Genomic DNA, 17845 nt, shown 5'->3' on the forward strand with positions numbered 1-17845 from the left:
TACTGAACCTACTGAAAATGAAAATGTCTACTTTGAGATTTCTTTGGGTATGATAGAAAAACTGCTAGCTAATCCTTTTGCAGGAGACGAAACGATGCATCCTGATGAGCACCTAATATATGTGGATGAAGTTTGTGGATTATTTAAGCTTGCAGGTGTGCCCGACAATGTTATTAATAAGAAGGTCTTCCCTTTATCTTTGAAGGGAGATGCATTGACATGGTATAGGCTATGTGATGATATGGGATCATGGAACTACAAACGATCGAAATTGGAATTTCATCAGAAGCTTTATCCTATGCATCTTGTTCATCGTGATCACAATTATATATATAATTTTTGGCCTTGCTAAGGAGAAAGCATTGCTCAAGCTTGGGGGAGGCTTAAATCAATGTTATATTCATGCCCCAATCATGTCGGGGCCGGATTTCCGGGACATAAATTCCCAGCAAACGACCCTTATGTCACCACCAGCCCCAGGATTACTGTTGCTGGTGGATATTTCCTTGATACAGAATTCCAAGAAATTACAAGGATTTGAGTACAAGACCTTATAGGTCCATTGAGTACAACAATGATTTCGAGTGGCAAATAATGGAAGCGACTCGTGGATCTCCAACGCTGATGGAACTCCATTCCCACGGGAACAGCTGACCTGGATAACTCCTATCTCGCGCGGTTGCTATCTCCGAATCCTAGGTTACGGGGTGGCTTCGTAGTACTCCTCTCTGAATCATGATCTGGCCAAGATAATAGCCATGGACAAGCCAGTGAGTACGTTTGAATATACTCGCAAACATCAAGAACAAAATATATAGAGGATGCATATGCTCATAATGAATTAAATTATATGCATGTGCAGACTGAGAATTCAAGCATGGCATGAAAAATATTCATACGGTGCGGAAGGATAAATAAGTCATGTTATTAGTAAATCAAATAAATGAAACGGAACATCGGGCGTTGGACCGCCCGAGAAATTCCAAGAGAAATGTCAAACGGGCGTCTAAAAGAGAATCGGGCGAGACAGGACCGCCCAAGAACTCAAGCGACACCACGAGAGGTCTTGAAAAGAAATGCCAAACAGGTGTCTAAAAGAGAGTCGAGCGAGACAGGACCGCCTGAGAACTCAAGCGACGCCACGAGAGGTCTTGAAAATACACGCCACAGTCGGGTGTCTGAAGCGACGCCTCATAAAGGGCTTATAAGAAAATAACATGAGCATTCAGGTGGACTAGCCATCCCAAGAGATACTCACAGTTGCACATAAGAGGAAACGGTTAGTCCACAACAATATTCATGTCAACAATAATATTCATAACGGCATCAGCAGTGACAATAATTACCCCGCAGGACGAACCATGATCAATTTAATTATTTCCTCCTGAGACTGACACTAAGACCGACACTTGACCAACCCAGACTGTAGTCCTTAACCACGGACACGGCTATTCGAATAGATATAACTCTGGAGAGGGTGTACTCTTTACCCACAAGTAAAGGATTTCTTTAGTCAACCCCGAGATGTTGACTAATTTCGATTACGGTCTTTGGGATGAAAACACACCTGACCCGCACATACCAGCTTTAATCCATCAAGCCAGGGATCACCCAAAACAATGATAAAGTAAAACTCTAAGTGGGAAGGCCTCATGCAACGGCCTCCAACAGCATGAACATTCAGCTTCGGTCCCAGACCGGCCATTCATGCCCCCGGACCAAATGACATGACTACTGGGGCCAATAGTATCATTCCCTATGGCCTCTCTGTACGGTGTGTGTAGGAAAGGGGTTATCAACTTACTGAACCATACCCTACCTTTGGCAGGGACGTGTGGTAGCACGAATCAAGTATGGGGGTTACTGGAACAAGACTCGATCTACGGTCAACTCAGGAGGTTTAAGTTTCCCTGCAATGGTTAGCACAATACAATTCCTTGGCAGTAGCCAACAGGGTCACCACCTAGTATGTGTCAACATACCCTCACTGATCATTCTTGTCACAACGAGATTTCAGTCTCACGGTCACTTTTCTCGTGACTGATTCTTCTTGCAAATTAGCCTGGACCAACACAGGCATATACGGTACATGAAAATCACCATACTCACTCATACTTCATGTTAAAATGGAGATAGAATATCATCAAGGGGAATCATGCATGTATGACCAATACTATGCAAATTTCATATGAGTTGAATATATTCATAATTCAATTCTACATGCAAACAACCACTATGCATTCACCATATCATGTCTTCAAGATGCTTGCCTTGAGCATGCAGAAAGATTAGGCGCACTCCAAAACTTTGAAAATTATATCTCCCCTCCACTTCCTATTTTCAAAATATTATAATTACCACATAATTCTAAAACAACACATAAAACTTGTTTGTAAAATTTTGAAATAAACACTAAAATAGGTGAAATTTGAAAAATAATAGAAAAATAATCAAGTAATTTGGAGTTCATATGATTTTCCTATGGATTTACTAAGCTCGAATATTAAAGGAAAACGGACTATTTAGTAGATCCAGCAAAAACCAGGACTAGGAAAAATGTTCACCCTATCTGGATAAATACAGCATGATTTTGAAAGTAGGTATAAATTTGAATAATTTAATTTGGATATGAAATGGATTCTGTGGAATTATTTGAAATCTGCTGGAAAATAAAGGGAAACAGAGATTACTGTGATGGGATGAGCAGAAACGCGCCTTGGGCGCAGTATAGCCGCCTAGCGCTACTGGGCCGAGCCCAGTCGTTTGGCTGCGTGGGAGGGTTGCGACGTCGAAGGCGTCTCTCTGTGAGTACGCTTTCCGGAGGAGGAGACGTACTTTGGGGAAAACGTCTCTACTTAAAATGAGCTGGCACCGCGCTGAGTCACTGGCAGTGGGCCCGCCCGGCCCACTGGTCAGGTTTGACCAGTCCACGCGCGCGCCTCCTTGTCCGGCCGAACAGAGGCGGAGCTCCGGCGGTCGGCGCCGGCGAATGGCGGCACCGTTGGGAAAACAGAGGCCACCTAAGAGCTCAGGAGGTTGAGGCGAACACGTGGGTACCCTCCTTGGTCACTGGAGTGGAGGGAGTCATCGGCGGCGAGCTCACCCGAGGAGCTCCGGCGGAGACGAATTGGGCGTTTCGCCTATGGTGGCTCCCGGGCAAAATCGAGTGTGGGGGTGGATCAATGGGTGCTCAAGGAGGCTATTGGTGGAGAAACTTGTGAGAGGGAGGGCCGGACGGCGTCGGAACCATCCGAACAGTGGCGGCGGCAGTAGTTGCCGGAATCGGAGAAGACGACTTCCTCTGGTCGTGTTGCTGCAACGGGTGGGTCAGTGAGGGAGAGGGAGAGTGAGATGGTGTTGTTCGAGGGCCTTGGGTGGCTTTTTATAGGGAGGGGAGGGCAGTGCCGCGGGTTCCAGAGATGAACACGTCGGCGGCGACCATTGATGGCAAAGCGCGGGCGGTGGCGAGGTAGGAGTGGCCGGCGCGGTTAGGTACGGATGGTGGCCGTCCGTATTTACCACGGGGTCGCGCTGGCTGGCTCGGGTGGCCTGGGCGGTGCCGTGCCCGAGCTGACCGCGGCGGCGGCCATTCAAGGCGAGCGAGTGGGTGGTGGCGAGGCCGGTGTGTCGCTAGTGTGGCCGGTGAGCTCCGGATGAGCTCGAGCCGTTGGCAATTAAGCCAGAGGGGCTCGGGCAGAGACGTGGACGGCGGTGGACGGCGCTAGGGGCCAAGCGAGGGTGTCGGCGAGGTTCCCGGTGGTCGAGCTGATCCAGAGGAGGATCAGGATGAGAAGGGGAGGCAGCAGAGACACGGCAGGGGCTCGGTGCCGACGCGTGCAAAACACACGCTCTGGCCGCGCCCGGTGCACGCACGTTAGGTGTTCGTCAGATTGCCAGTGGCATCTACAGGGACACACACGAGCTAAAAATCAACAAGATGGTGCTTCTAGGTATGAGAGGAGTGATGGACATGCTGGTTTGGCCAAATAACCAGGTGTCCAGTGTAAGTTAGAAAGTGGCAACATTTCTGTCATGCCCACAAGGTGTTTGACAGAACGCTAGGGGCAAGCTAAAGGACTTTGATGGATTTGAAACTTGCCAGATTGGGATCTCTTTAGGTGCTAGAGATGATGGTGGAGTTAGTTTGGCAAGATGAGAAACTTTCTAGTGCAAGTTTTACCAGAATTCAGTTCTGGACAGAAACTTCAGAGAAGTGTTTGGTGGACTTGCAAGTTGAAATTGAAGCTTCCCTTCTGGACTTAAGGTACTAGTTGGAAGGACTACAATATGGCAAAGTTTCAGAATTAATGGAGCTAGAAAAATTAGGGTTGCAGTTATAACTCAAGAATGGGACAGAATTTGAAAAGAGGATGTTTCTCTCAAAATTTTCAAAAGACATAGTTAGGTTTTTGCTCAAAAGTGATTTATAGGCATCACCCGACCTCTCACAATTTTTGTGGGATTTTAAAACAATTATTTAAAATAATTGTAGTGCAATAGAAGCATTTTAAGTATTGAAAATGCTTTTAAAAGTATTACTTGTGGCAAATTTTATTATGAAAATATTTCCCACTGTTATTTATGATACAAATGGAAAGGCTTATAAAACAACCACATACCACAACACTTCACAAAAATAATCTTCTATGGAGGGGAGAATTTTTTGTAAAACAGGAAATAGAAAAGGCTTTGAAATTAATAAATGACCTAGTATAATTCAAAATTTTATTTCTGGCCAAATTTTACTTAATAAAATTTGATTAAAATTTTGGGGTGTTACAAACTCTACCCCCCTTAAGAAAAATCTCGTCCTCGAGATTTGTTAAGGGCAGAAGAACTGAAAATCACAACAAATGATCATATGCAGAATGCAGTCATGGCAATGCACTTACATACGCCCTAAATTACAATACAGCGGTTGCATCATGTATACTAGTGCTAGGTACAGCAACAATGACCGTCTACAGTCTGAAGGTGAGATCTACAGGGTCTTGTGGAAGGGTTCCCGATGCTGGAGCACATTCTTCTTCTTCCGGGGGAAGTGAAGGAAGTAAACGAAGAACACGCCCTTCCGGAGTTGGCCATGGTGGTCCACCAATGGCGATATGGGGATTCAGCATAGCAAGATAATGGAGGTAATCCATTAGTTGCTGGGTTAGATGCTCCTGGGCCATCACATATTGAATGAGATTGGCCAGAGTTGGATCCCTCTCTATGCGTTCACAACGGAACGTGGCTTCTGCTCCAAAAGCTGCGCGGCTCGGGAAATAGTAGTATTTCCTTTCACTGGCAGCGGGTATAGTGAACCGAACACGGGTAACTGCTTCATAAGCAGCAGCCTCAATAGCCATGCCTGAGGTTGGCATGGATCTCCCGACGAAGACAACATATGGAGGGTCTTGATTTAAATCCTCTCGTGGGATGTGCACAACTGCCCAGTATTTTGAGGAATTAGGGGTGATCCTCATTTTGAACAACTCATACTGGGGTGGGTTGCTGGAACCAAGGGTATTGCGGGTCAGATCCCACAAAACCTTAATGAAACTACCAGGGCTTGCATCTGGAGTTCGTAGGTAGACTCCAGGGTGAGACATGGAAGGATGAATGGAGAAGAGCGGTGCTCAAGTGTGGTGGTGGCTGGTGTGGTGTATGGATATGGCCCCTTATAAGGTGCCTGGGCTAGGAAACACGATGCGGCGCTGGCACGACTTGTGCATCGGCTCCGACATAGGGTTGTCCAAGTCAAATTCTCGGACACCACTTCTCAAAAGGAGTGTGACATATTACTGTGCGTGTCGGCAGTCACATCTAGCATTTACTCTGTCGCCATACACCAATAATTTACGCTAGATCACACATAGTACCATTACAACAATGGCACACATGTAGTTGACAAGCTCACTATGCCATACGATTGGTACCTTGAAAATACAAGACAACAGGACTACTAAGATTTGACAATACTCCTGGTGGACTCAGTCCACCTCATTGACATCTAGCCGGGCGTGTCTTGCAGATGTCGAGGCCTCTCCGTGAGCTTCAGTGTCGGAGTTGTTCGGGGTAGGATGGGGAGCTATAGTGCTGGATAGCGATGATGCCCCTCGTGGGGTCTCGTGGTCACAATCCCGTTGGAGTAGGTCTCCAAGAGACGACGGAGTTCTCCTGGGGAGGCAAAGGCATTGTCGGGGTTGATGATAGGAGCAGACCTTGGGGGTTCAACTGGCCTCCCAAGTAGCATTATTGGGGTGTCGGTGTTGGTTGCAGCTTCACTCCTTACCGGTGTCAGGAGTGCAATCGTCCTGCGGGTCGCAATCAGATCATTGGTGACCTGATCGAATAGTGCCTCTTGCGCCCTCAGGTAGCGCACCAGATGCACTAGAGCAGGATCCAACTCATGGTCACCGTTGGCGACTTGGGTCGGGCTACCATAGCCTTCACGACTAGGGTAGTAGAAGAAAGGGCGGGTGTTAACCCTCGGCGACAAATGCCGAAGATGAACTATACCCTCTCGGCTGCAAGTTGGATGGCTTGGGGCTCGTCGGAGGTCATCCTTCCGGTGAACCGGTAGGGGCGTTCTGATGTGGTGCCCCTCCCGTAGATGTGCACCGTGGCCCAGAAGTGATGGATGGCATCACTTGTGTGTTCCTGGTACACAACATATTCTGGGGGTTCGTCTATGCCAAAAGCACGATGAGTGAGATTGGCGAGGATCGCTACAAAATCTCCAAGCTCGGATGCGGTGGTCTCGTTGCGGACGATGGGACCATGCATCTTGGTGGTTTGGAAATCAAGCTGCGAGTGAAGGCGATGATGTGCTGAGTAAGGGCAAGGCTTCCTTTATAAGCCAGCGGAGTCTTCCATCGCACGCTTGCGGATGGGACAACTCAGGTGTCGGCCACGGGCGCACGGCCTATGGCCTAGGACAATAGGTTGGGCACCGACTAACAAAAATCTGTCGGGTGGCCACTATGCAGGCTATCGGTTAGGATGAGCTTGACGGTGGATAGAAAAGGATATGGTCGGTGTGAAAACCTAGGGATAGTGACCAGGCTAAGATAGGATTAGCCGGTGGTCAGCCTAGCTCTGATACCAAGGTTGTCGGGGCCGGATTTCCGGGACATAAATTCCCAGCAAACGACCCTTATGTCACCACCAGCCCCAGGATTACTGTTGCTGGTGGATATTTCCTTGATACAGAATTCCAAGAAATTACAAGGATTTGAGTACAAGACCTTATAGGTCCATTGAGTACAACAATGATTTCGAGTGGCAAATAATGGAAGCGACTCGTGGATCTCCAACGCTGATGGAACTCCATTCCCACGGGAACAGCTGACCTGGATAACTCCTATCTCGCGCGGTTGCTATCTCTGAATCCTAGGTTGCGAGGTGGCTTCGTAGTACTCCTCTCTGAATCATGATCTGGCCAAGACAATAGCCATGGACAAGCCAGTGAGTACGTTTGAATGTACTCGCAAACATCAAGAACAAAAGATATAGAGGATGCATATGCTCATGATGAATTAAATTATATGCATGTGCAGACTGAGAATTCAAGCATGGCATGAAAATATTCATACGGTGCAGAAGGATAAATTAGTCATGTTATTAGTAAATCAAAGAAATGAAACGGAACGTCGGGCGTTGGACCGCCCGAGAAATTCCAAGAGAAATGCCAAACGGGCGTCTAAAAGAGAATCGGGCGAGACAGGACCGCCCGAGAACTCAAGCGAGACCACGAGAGGTCTTGAAAAGAAATGCCAAACGAGTGTCTAAAAGAGAGTCGGGCGAGACAGGACCGCCCGAGAACTCAAGCGATGCCACGAGAAGTCTTGAAAATACACGGCACAGTCGGGTGTCTGAAGCGACGCCTCATAAAGGGCTTATAAGAAAATAACATGAGCATTCAGGTGGACTAGCCATCCCAAGAGATACTCACAGTTGCACATAAGAGGAAACGGTTAGTCCACAACAATATTCATGTCAACAATAATATTCATAATGGCACCAGCAGTGACAATAATTACCCTGCAGGACGAACCATGATCAATTTAATTATTTCCTCCGGAGACTGACACTAAGGCCGACACTTGACCAACCCAGACTGTAGTCCTTAACCATGGACATGACTATTCGAATAGATATAATTCTGCAGAGGGTGTACTCTTTACCCACAAGTAAAGGATTTCTTTAGTCAACCCCGAGACGTTGACTAATTCCGATTACGGTCTTTGGGATGAAAACACACCTGACCCGCACATACCAGCTTTAATCCATCAAGCCAGGGATCACCCAAAACAATGATAAAGTAAAAATCTAAGTGGGAAGGCCTCATGCAACGGCCTCCAACAGCATGAACATTCAGCTTCGGTCCCAGACCGGCCATTCATGCCCCCGGACCAAGTGACATGACTACTGGGGCCAATAGTACCATTCCCTATGGCCTCTCTGTACGGTGTGTGCAGGAAAGGGGTTATCAACTTACTGAACCATACCCTACCTTTGGCAGGAACATGTGGTAGCACGAATCAAGTATGGGGGGTTACCGGAACAAGACTCGATCTACGGTCAACTCAGGAGGTTTAAGTTTCCCTGCAATGGTTAGCACAATACAATTCCTTGGCATTACCCAACAGGGTCACCACCTAGTATGTCTCAACATACCCTCATTGATCATTCTCCTCACGAACGAGATTTCAGTCTCACGGTCACTTTTCTCGTGACTGATTCTTCTTGCAAATTAGCCTAGACCAACACAGGCATATACGGTACATGAAAATCACCATACTCACTCATACTTCATGTTAAAATGGAGATAGAATATCATCAAGGGGAATCATGCATGTATGACCAATACTATGCAAATTTCATATGAGTTGAATATATTCATAATTCAATTCTACATGCAAACAAACACTATGCATTCACCATATCATGTGTTCAAGATGCTTGCCTTGAGCATGCAGAAAGATTAGGCGCACTCCAAAACTTGGAAATTATATCTCCCCTCCATTTCCTATTTTCAAAATATTATAATTACCACATAATTCTAAAACAACACATAAAAGTTGTTTGTAAAATTTTGAAATAAATACTAAAATAAACTAGGTGAATTTTGAAAAATAACAGAAAAAGAATCAAGTAATTTGAAGTTCATATGATTTTCCTATGGATTTACTAAGCTGGAATATTAAAGGAAAATTGACTATTTAGTAGATCCAGCAAAAACCAGGACTAGGAAAAATGTGCAACCTATCTGGCTAAATACAACATGATTTTGGAAGTAGGTAGAAATTTGAATAATCGAATTCGGATGTGAAATGGCTTCTGTGGAATTATTTGAAATTTGCTGGAAAAGAAAAAGGAAACAGAGATTACTGTGATGGGCTGAGCAGAAACGCGCCCTGGGCGCAGTATAGCCGCCTAGCGCTACTGGGCCGAGCCCAGTCGTTTGGCTGCGTGGGAGGGTTGCGACGTCGAAGGCGTCTTTACTATTGTACGTTTTCCGGTGGAGGAGACGTACTTTGGGGAAAACGTCTCCACTTAAAATGAGCTGGCACCGCGCTGAGTCACTGGCAGTGGGCCCGCCCGGCCCACTGGTCAGGTTTGACCAGTCCACGCGCGCGCCTCCTTCTCCGGCCGAACAGAGGCGGAGCTCCGGCGGTCGGCGCCGGCGAAAGGCGGCACCGTTTGGAAAACCGAGGCCTCCTACGAGCTCAGAAGGTTGAGGCGGACATGTGGGTACCCTCCTTTGTCGCTGGAGTGGAGGGAGTCGCCGGCGGCGAGCTCACCCGAGGAGCTCCGGCGGAGACGAATTGGGTGTTTCGCCTATGGTGGCTCCCGGGCAAAATTGAGTGTGGGGGTGGATCAATGGGTGCTCAAGGAGGCTAGTGGTGGATAAACTTGTGAGAGGAAGGGCCGGACGGCGTCGGAACCATCCGAACAGTGGCGGCGGCAGTAGTTGCCGGAATCGGAGAAGACGACCTCCTCTGGTTGTGTTGCTGCAACGGGTGGGTCAGTGAGGGAGAGGTAGAGTGATATGGTGCTTTTCGAGGGCCTTGGGTGGCTTTTTATAGGGAGGGGAGGGCAGTGCCGCGGGTTCCAGAGATGAACACGTCGGCGGCGGCCATTGATGGCAAAGCGCGGGCGGTGGCGAGGTAGGAGTGGCCGGAGCGGTTAGGTACGGACGGTGGTCGTCCGTATTTACCACGGGGTCGCGCTGGCTGGCTCGGGTGGCCTGGGCGGTGCCGTGCCCGAGCTGACCGCGGCGGCGGCCATTCAAGGCGAGCGAGTGGGTGGTGGCGAGGCCGGTGTGTCGCTAGTGTGGCCGGTGAGCTGCGGATGAGCTCGAGTCATTGGCAATTAAGCGAGAGGGGCTCGGGCAGAGACGTGGCCGTGCGGGACTCGTCGGGCGGCGGTCTTGGTCGTCGTGGACGGCGGTGGACGGCACTAGGGGCCAAGCGAGGGTGTAGGCGATGTTCCTGGTGGTCGAGCTGATCCGGAGGAGGATCAGGATGAGAAGGGGAGGCAACAGAGACACGGCAGGCGCTCGGTGCCGACGCGTGCAAAACACACGCTCTGGCCGCGCCCGGTGCACGCACGTTAGGTGTTCGTCAGATTGCCAGTGGCATCTACAGGGAGACACACGAGATAAAAATCAACAGGATGGTGCTTCTAGGTATTAGAGGAGTGATGGACATGCTGGTTTTGCCAAATAACCAAGTGTCCAGTGTAAGTTAGAAAGTGGCAACATTTCTGTCATGCCCACAAGGTGTTTGACAGAACGCTAGGGCGAGCTAAAGGACTTTGATGGATTTGAAACTTGGCAGAGTGGGGTCTCTTTAGATGCTAGAGATGATGGTGGAGTTAGTTTGGCAGGATGAGAAACTTGCTATTGCAAGTTTTACCAGAATTCAGTTCTGGACAGAAACTTCAGAGGAGTGTTTGGTGGACTTGCAAGTTGAAATTGAAGCTTCCCTTCTGGACTTAAGGTACTAGTTGTAAGGACTACAAGATGGAAAAGTGTCAGAATTAATGGAGCTAGAAAAATTAGGGTTGCAGTTATAACTCAAGAATGGGACAGAATTTGAAAGGAGGATGTTTCTCTCAAAATTTTCAAAAGACATAGTTAGGTTTTTGCTCAAAAGTGATTTATAGGCATCACCTGACCTCTCACAGTTTTTGTGGGATTTTAAAACAATTATTTAAAATAATTGTAGTGCAACAGAAGCATTTTAAGTATTGAAAATGCTTTTAAAAGTATTACTTGTGGCAAATTTTATTATGAAAATATTTCCCACTGTTATTTATGATACAAATGGAAAGGCTTATAAAACAACCACATACCACAACACTTCACAAAAATAATCTTCTATGGAGGGGAATTTTTTTTGTAAAACAGGAAATAGAAAAGGCTTTGAAATTAATAAATGACCTAGTATAATTCAAAATTTTATTTCTGGCCAAATTTTTCTTAATAAAATTTGATTAAAACTTTCGGGTGTTACAAATCATGAGCTCCCAAGAGAAATAATTATTCAAAAAATTTATGCTCGGCTTTCTGATAACAATCGCACCATGCTCGATACTTCTTGTGCTGGCTCTTTTATGATGAAGACTATTGAATTCAAATGGGATCTATTGGAAAGAATTAAACGCAACTCTGAAGATTGGGATCTCGACGAAGGTAAGGAGTCAGGTATGACACCTAAGTTTGATTGTGTTAAATCTTTTATGGATACCGATGTTTTCCGGAAATTTAGCACTAAATATGGACTTGACTCTGAGATAGTAGCTTCTTTTTGTGAATCTTTTGCTACTCATGTTGATCTCCCTAAGGAGAAGTGGTTTAAATATCATCCTCCCATAGAAGTAAAGGTAGCTGCACCTATTAAAGTTGAAGAAAAGACTATCACTTATAATGATCCTATTGTTCCTACTGCTTATGTTGAGAAACCATCTTTCCCTGTTAGAATAAAGGATCATGCTAAAGCTTCAACTGTGGTTCGTAAAAGCAATATTAGAACTTATACACCTCCTGAGCAAGTTAAAGTTGAACCTAATATTGCTATTGTTAAAGATCTCTTGGCTGATAATATTGATGGGCATGTTATTTATTTCTGTGATGAAACTGCTAGAATTGCTAAACCGTGTGCTAAAGATAAACATAGACATGTGGTAGGCATGCCTGTTATTTCTGTTAAAATAGGAGATCATTGTTATCATGGCTTATGTGACTTGGGTGCTAGTGCTAGTGCAATACCTATTGACTTATACAAAGAAATTATGCATGATATTGCACCTACTGAGTTAGAAGATATTGATGTCACAATTAAGCTTGCCAATAGAGATACTATATCACCAATGGGAATTGTAAGAGATGTTGAAGTCTTGTGTGGGAAAACTAAATATCCGGCCGATTTCCTTGTTCTTGGGTCCCCACAAGATAGCTTTTGTCCCATTATATTTGGTAGACCCTTCTTAAACACCGTTGATGCTAAAATAGACTGCGAAAAGGATGTTGTCACTATTCGTCTAGGTGATATGTCTCATGAGTTTAATTTCTCTAAATTTCGTAGACAACACCGTGAAGAGGAATTGCCTAGTAAGGATGAAATTATTGGTCTTGCTTCTATTGCCATACTCCTAGTGATCCTTTAGAACAATATTTGCTAGACCATGAAAATGATATGTTTGTGAATGAAAGAAGGGAAATAGATGAAGTATTCTTTAAACAGGAACCCATCCTGAAACACAATTTGCCTGTTGAAATCCTAGGGGATCCTCCTCCACCCGAGGGTGATCCCGTGTTTGAGCTTAAACCGTTACCTGATACTCTTAAATATGCTTATCTTGATGAGAAAAAGATATATCCTGTTATTATTAGTGCTAACCTTTCAGAGCATGAAGAAGAGAGATTATTGAAAACTCTGAAGAAGCACCGCGCTGCTATTGGATATACTCTTGATGATCTTAAGGGCATTAGCCCCACTCTATGCCAACACAAAGTAAATTTGGAGAAAGATGCCAAACCAGTTCGTGATCACCAACGACGGCTGAATCCTAAGATGAAAGAAGTGGTAAGAAAGGAAATACTAAAGCTTCTTGAGGCAGGTATTATTTATCCCATTGCTGATTGTCAGTGGGTAAGTCCTGTCCATTGTGTCCCTAAGAAGGAAGGTATTACTGTCGTTCCTAATGATAAAGATGAATTGATTCCGCAAGGAATTATTACAGGTTATAGGATGGTAATTGATTTCCGCAAATTAAATAAAGCTACTAAAAAAGATCATTACCCCTTACCTTTTATTGATCAAATGCTAGAAAGATTATCCAAACATACGCATTTTTGCTTTCTAGATGGTTACTCTGGTTTCTCTCAAATACCTGTGTCAGTCGATGATCAATCAAAGACCACTTTTACTTGCCCTTTCGGTACTTTTGCTTATAGGCATATGCCTTTTGGTTTATGTAATGCACCTGCTACCTTTCAAAGATGCATGATGGCTATATTCTCTGACTTTTGCGAAAAGATTTGTGAGGTTTTCATGGACGATTTCTCCGTTTATGGATCCTCTTTTGATGATTGCTTGAGCAACCTTGATCGAGTTTTGCAGAGATGTGAAGAAACTAATCTTGTCTTGAACTGGGAGAAGTGCCACTTTATGGTTAATGAAGGTATTGTCTTAGGGCATAAAATTTCTGAAAGACGTATTGAAGTTGATAAGGCTAAAGTTGATGCTATTGAAAAGATGCCATGTCCCAAGGACATCAAAGGTATAAGAGTTTCCTTGGTCATGCCGATTTTTATAGGAGGTTCATTAAGGACTTCTCAAAAATTTCTCGGCCTCTGACTAATTTGTTACAAAAAGATATACCATTTGTCTTTGATGATGATTGTGTAGAAGCCTTTGAAATACTTAAGAAAGCATTGATTTCTGCACCTATTGTTCAGCCACCTGATTGGAATTTACCCTTTGAAATCATGTGTGATGCTAGTGATTATGTTGTAGGTGCTGTTCTAGGGCAAAGAATTGATAACAAATTAAATGTTATTCAATATGCTAGTAAAACTCTAGACAATGCCCAGAGAAATTATGCCACCACTGAAAAAGAATTCTTAACAGTTGTATTTGCTTGTGATAAGTTCAGACCTTATATTGTTGATTCTAAAGTAACTATTCACACTGATCATGCTGCTATTAAATATCTTATGGAAAAGAAAGATGCTAAACCTAGACTTATTAGATGGGTTCTCCTGCTACAAGAATTTGATTTGCATATTATTGATAGAAAGGGAGCTGAGAACCCCGTTGCAGACAACTTCTCTAGGTTAGAAAATGTTCTTGATGACCCACTACCTATTGATGATAGCTTTCCTGATGAACAATTAAATGTCATAAATGCTTCTCGTACTACTCCATGGTATGCTGATTATGCTAATTACATTGTTGCTAAATTTATACCACCTAGTTTCACATACCAGCAATAGAAAAAGGTTTTCTATGATTTGAGACATTACTTTTGGGATGACCCACATCTTTATAAAGAAGGAGTAGATGGTGTTATTAGACGTTGTGTACCTGAGCATGAACAGGAACAGATCCTATGCAAGTGTCACTCCGAGGCTTATGGAGGACACCACGCTAGAGATAGAACTGCACATAAGGTATTGCAATCCCGTTTTTATTGGCCTACTCTCTTCAAGGATGCCCGTAAGTTTGTCCTATCTTGTGATGAATGTCAAAGAATTGGTAATATTAGTAGACGTCAAGAAATGCCCATGAATTATTCACTTGTTATTGAACCATTTGATGTTTGGGGCTTTGATTATATGGGACCGTTTCCTGCCTCTAATGGATATACACATATTTTAGTTGTTGTTGATTACGTTACTAAGTCGGTAGAAGCTATCCCAACTAGTAGTGCTGATCATAACACCTCTATTAAGATGCTTAAAGAAGTTATTTTTCCGAGGTTTGGAGTCCCTAGATATTTAATGACTGATGGTGGTTCACATTTTATCCATGGTGCTTTCCGTAAAATGCTTGCTAAGTATGATGTTAATCATAGAATTGCATCTCCTTATCACCCACAGTCTAGTGGTCAAGTAGAATTGAGTAATAGAGAGCTCAAATTAATTTTGCAAAAGACTGTTAATAGATCTAGAAAGAATTGGTCCAAGAAACTTGATGATGCATTATGGGCCTATAGAACTGCATACAAAAATCCTATGGGTATGTCTCCGTATAAAATGGTTTATGGAAAAGCATGTCACTTACCTCTCGAACTAGAACATAAGGCTTATTGGGCTATTAAAGAGCTCAACTATGATTTCAAACTTGCCGGTGAGAAGAGGTCATTTGACATTAGCTCACTTGATGAATGGAGAACCCAAGCCTATTAGAATGCCAAATAGTTTAAAGAAAAGGTTAAAAGATGGCATGACAAAAGGATACAAAAGCGTGAGTTTAATGTAGGTGATTATGTATTATTATACAACTCTCGTTTAAGATTTTTTGCAGGAAAACTTCTCTCTAGATGGGAAGGTCCTTACGTTATCGAGGAGGTCTATCATTCCGGTGCCATAAAAATCAACAACTTCGAAGGCACAAACCCGAAGGTGGTGAGCGGCCAAAGAATCAAACATTATATCTCAGGTAATCCCATAAATGTTGAAACCAATGTTATTGAAACCGTAACCCCGGAGGAATACATAAGGGACACTTTCCGGAACGTTTCAGACTCCGAAAAGGAATAGGTATGTGGTACGGTAAGTAAACCGACTCCAAAACAGTTCTAAAGGCAATTTTTCTCCGTTTTAGAATATTTAGAAAAATAGAAAAATAAGAAGCAGTCCGGGAAGGACACGAGGGCTCCACGAGGGTGGAGGGCGCGCCCTACCTCTCTGGGCGCGCCCCCTGCCTCGTGGGCACCTCGTGTGCTCTCCGGACTCCGTTTTCTTGCACGTTACGTATTCTGGTCGGTAAAAATTCATTATATATTCTCCCGAAGGTTTTGACTCCCTTATCACGCAATTATCCTCTGTTTGTGTTTCGAGCTGTTGCTGCTGCAGATTAGAGCAAGATGTCTTCTCAAGAGTCAGTCGGGGAGAGCCGGGAGTCTCATCCGACATCGAGATCAAGGACAAACAGCGATGCTGACCACTTTGGGCCAGCAATGGAAGAAGAGATGGAGGCTGATTTGAAGAGGATAGATGCCATGGAGGAGGATCAAGAAGTCACTTCTCGATTCCGAGCTGGATTCACAATGGGGGAACTACAGAGCTCGGCTATTCCAAACTCGGTTATCCCTTCCAATGTTAGATTTCTTTCTTATGAAAATATGAAGAAGAGTGTCACTTGTTCTCCCGCAGCTATGCAACACCCTTGGGTGCAAGGAGCTTTGGCCGTTACAGGAAAGCTTCGAAAGGAAATAATGGACCTCAAGCAGCAAGTCAATAAGCTCGAGGAGGAGAATCGTATCCTGAGGGGCATCATCGCCAAGAATATCACATCACCATCCCCGAAAAAGGAGACATAATCACATGGGTATGGGCACTCCCCTTGGAAACTGCCAAGCTTGGGGGAGGTGCCCCGGTATCGTATCACCACCACATCTCTATCTTTACCTTTTTCTTAGTTTGATCCATTTAGTAGTATCTTGATCTAGTAGAATAAAGTTTTGGTAGATCTAGTTTTGAGTTTTGCTTTATGATCCCTTTATGTAATCGAGTCCATCAGTTATATAATAAAGATTAGTGTTGAGTCAAGGGCTTGATTATCTTGCTATGATCTTGAGTGAATAAAAGAAAAGAGAAAAGAATAAAAAGAAACAAAGAGATCATATTGATCTTAAGGAGAGTAATGACTTCACATAGAAAGAGTATGATGATTAAAAGTTGCTGAGAGTTGACAAACATAGTTTTGGTCATCGTTGCAATTAATAGAAGTAATAAATAAAGAGAGGTTTCACATATAAATATACTATCTTGGACATCTTTTATGATTGTGAGCACTCATTAAAATATGACATGCTAAAGAGTTGATGTTGGACAAGGAAGACAACGTAATGGGTTATGTTTTCTTATATCTGAAATAAAGTATATTGTCATGGATCATCCAACATGTTGAGCTTGCCTTTCCCCCTCATGCTAGCCAAATTCTTTGCACCAAGTAGAGATACTACTTGTGCTTCCAAATACCCTTAAACCAGTTTTGCCATGAGAGTCCACCATATCTACCTATGGATTGAGTAAGATCCTTCAAGTAAGTTGTCATCGGTGCAAGCAATAAAAAAAATTGCTCTCTAAATATGTATGATTGATTGGTGTGGAGGAAATAAGCTTTATACAATCTTGTGATGTGGAAGAAATAAAAGCGACGGACTGCATAATAAAGGTTCATATCACAAGTGGCAATATAAAGTGATGTTCTTTCGCATTAAGATTTTGTGCATCCAACCCTGAAAGCGCATGGCAACCTCTGCTTCCCTCTGCGAAGGGCCTATCTTTTACTTTTATCTTCTACCTTGTGCAAGAGTCATGGTGATCTTCACCTTTCCTTTTTACATTTTATCCTTTGGCAACCACAGTGTGTTGGAAAGATCCTGATACATATATCAAATTGGATGTAAGTTAGCATGAACTATTATTGTTGACATTACCCTTGAGGTAAAAGGTTGGGAGGCGAAACTATAAGCCCCTATCTTTCTCTGTGTCCGATTAAAACTCCATAACCACAAGTATTGCGTGAGTGTTAGCAATTGTGAAAGACTAAATGATAGTTGGGTATGTAGACTTGCTAAAAAGCTCTGACATAGACTCTTTCCGATGTTATGATAAATT

General features: G+C 44.1%; 1 long non-coding RNA gene across 2 annotated transcripts; it reads right to left on the reverse strand.

Moving 5' to 3' along the window:
* Positions 1 to 381: 381 nt before the first annotated feature.
* LOC123096391 (uncharacterized) lies at positions 382 to 10366 on the reverse strand. Of its 2 annotated transcripts, none has more exons than XR_006446584.1 (3): positions 9379 to 10366; positions 2691 to 9016; positions 382 to 740 (listed from the first exon to the last, which is right to left on the reverse strand). It is a non-coding gene; the product is annotated as an uncharacterized lncRNA (long non-coding RNA). The 2 variants fall into 2 exon arrangements; XR_006446583.1 differs by lacking the exon at positions 382 to 740 and adding an exon at positions 912 to 2334.
* Positions 10367 to 17845: the final 7479 nt, after the last annotated feature.

This window comes from Triticum aestivum, chromosome 4D, assembly GCF_018294505.1.
Source record: "Triticum aestivum cultivar Chinese Spring chromosome 4D, IWGSC CS RefSeq v2.1, whole genome shotgun sequence".
In the NCBI taxonomy this organism is placed as follows: Eukaryota; Viridiplantae; Streptophyta; class Magnoliopsida; order Poales; family Poaceae; genus Triticum; species Triticum aestivum.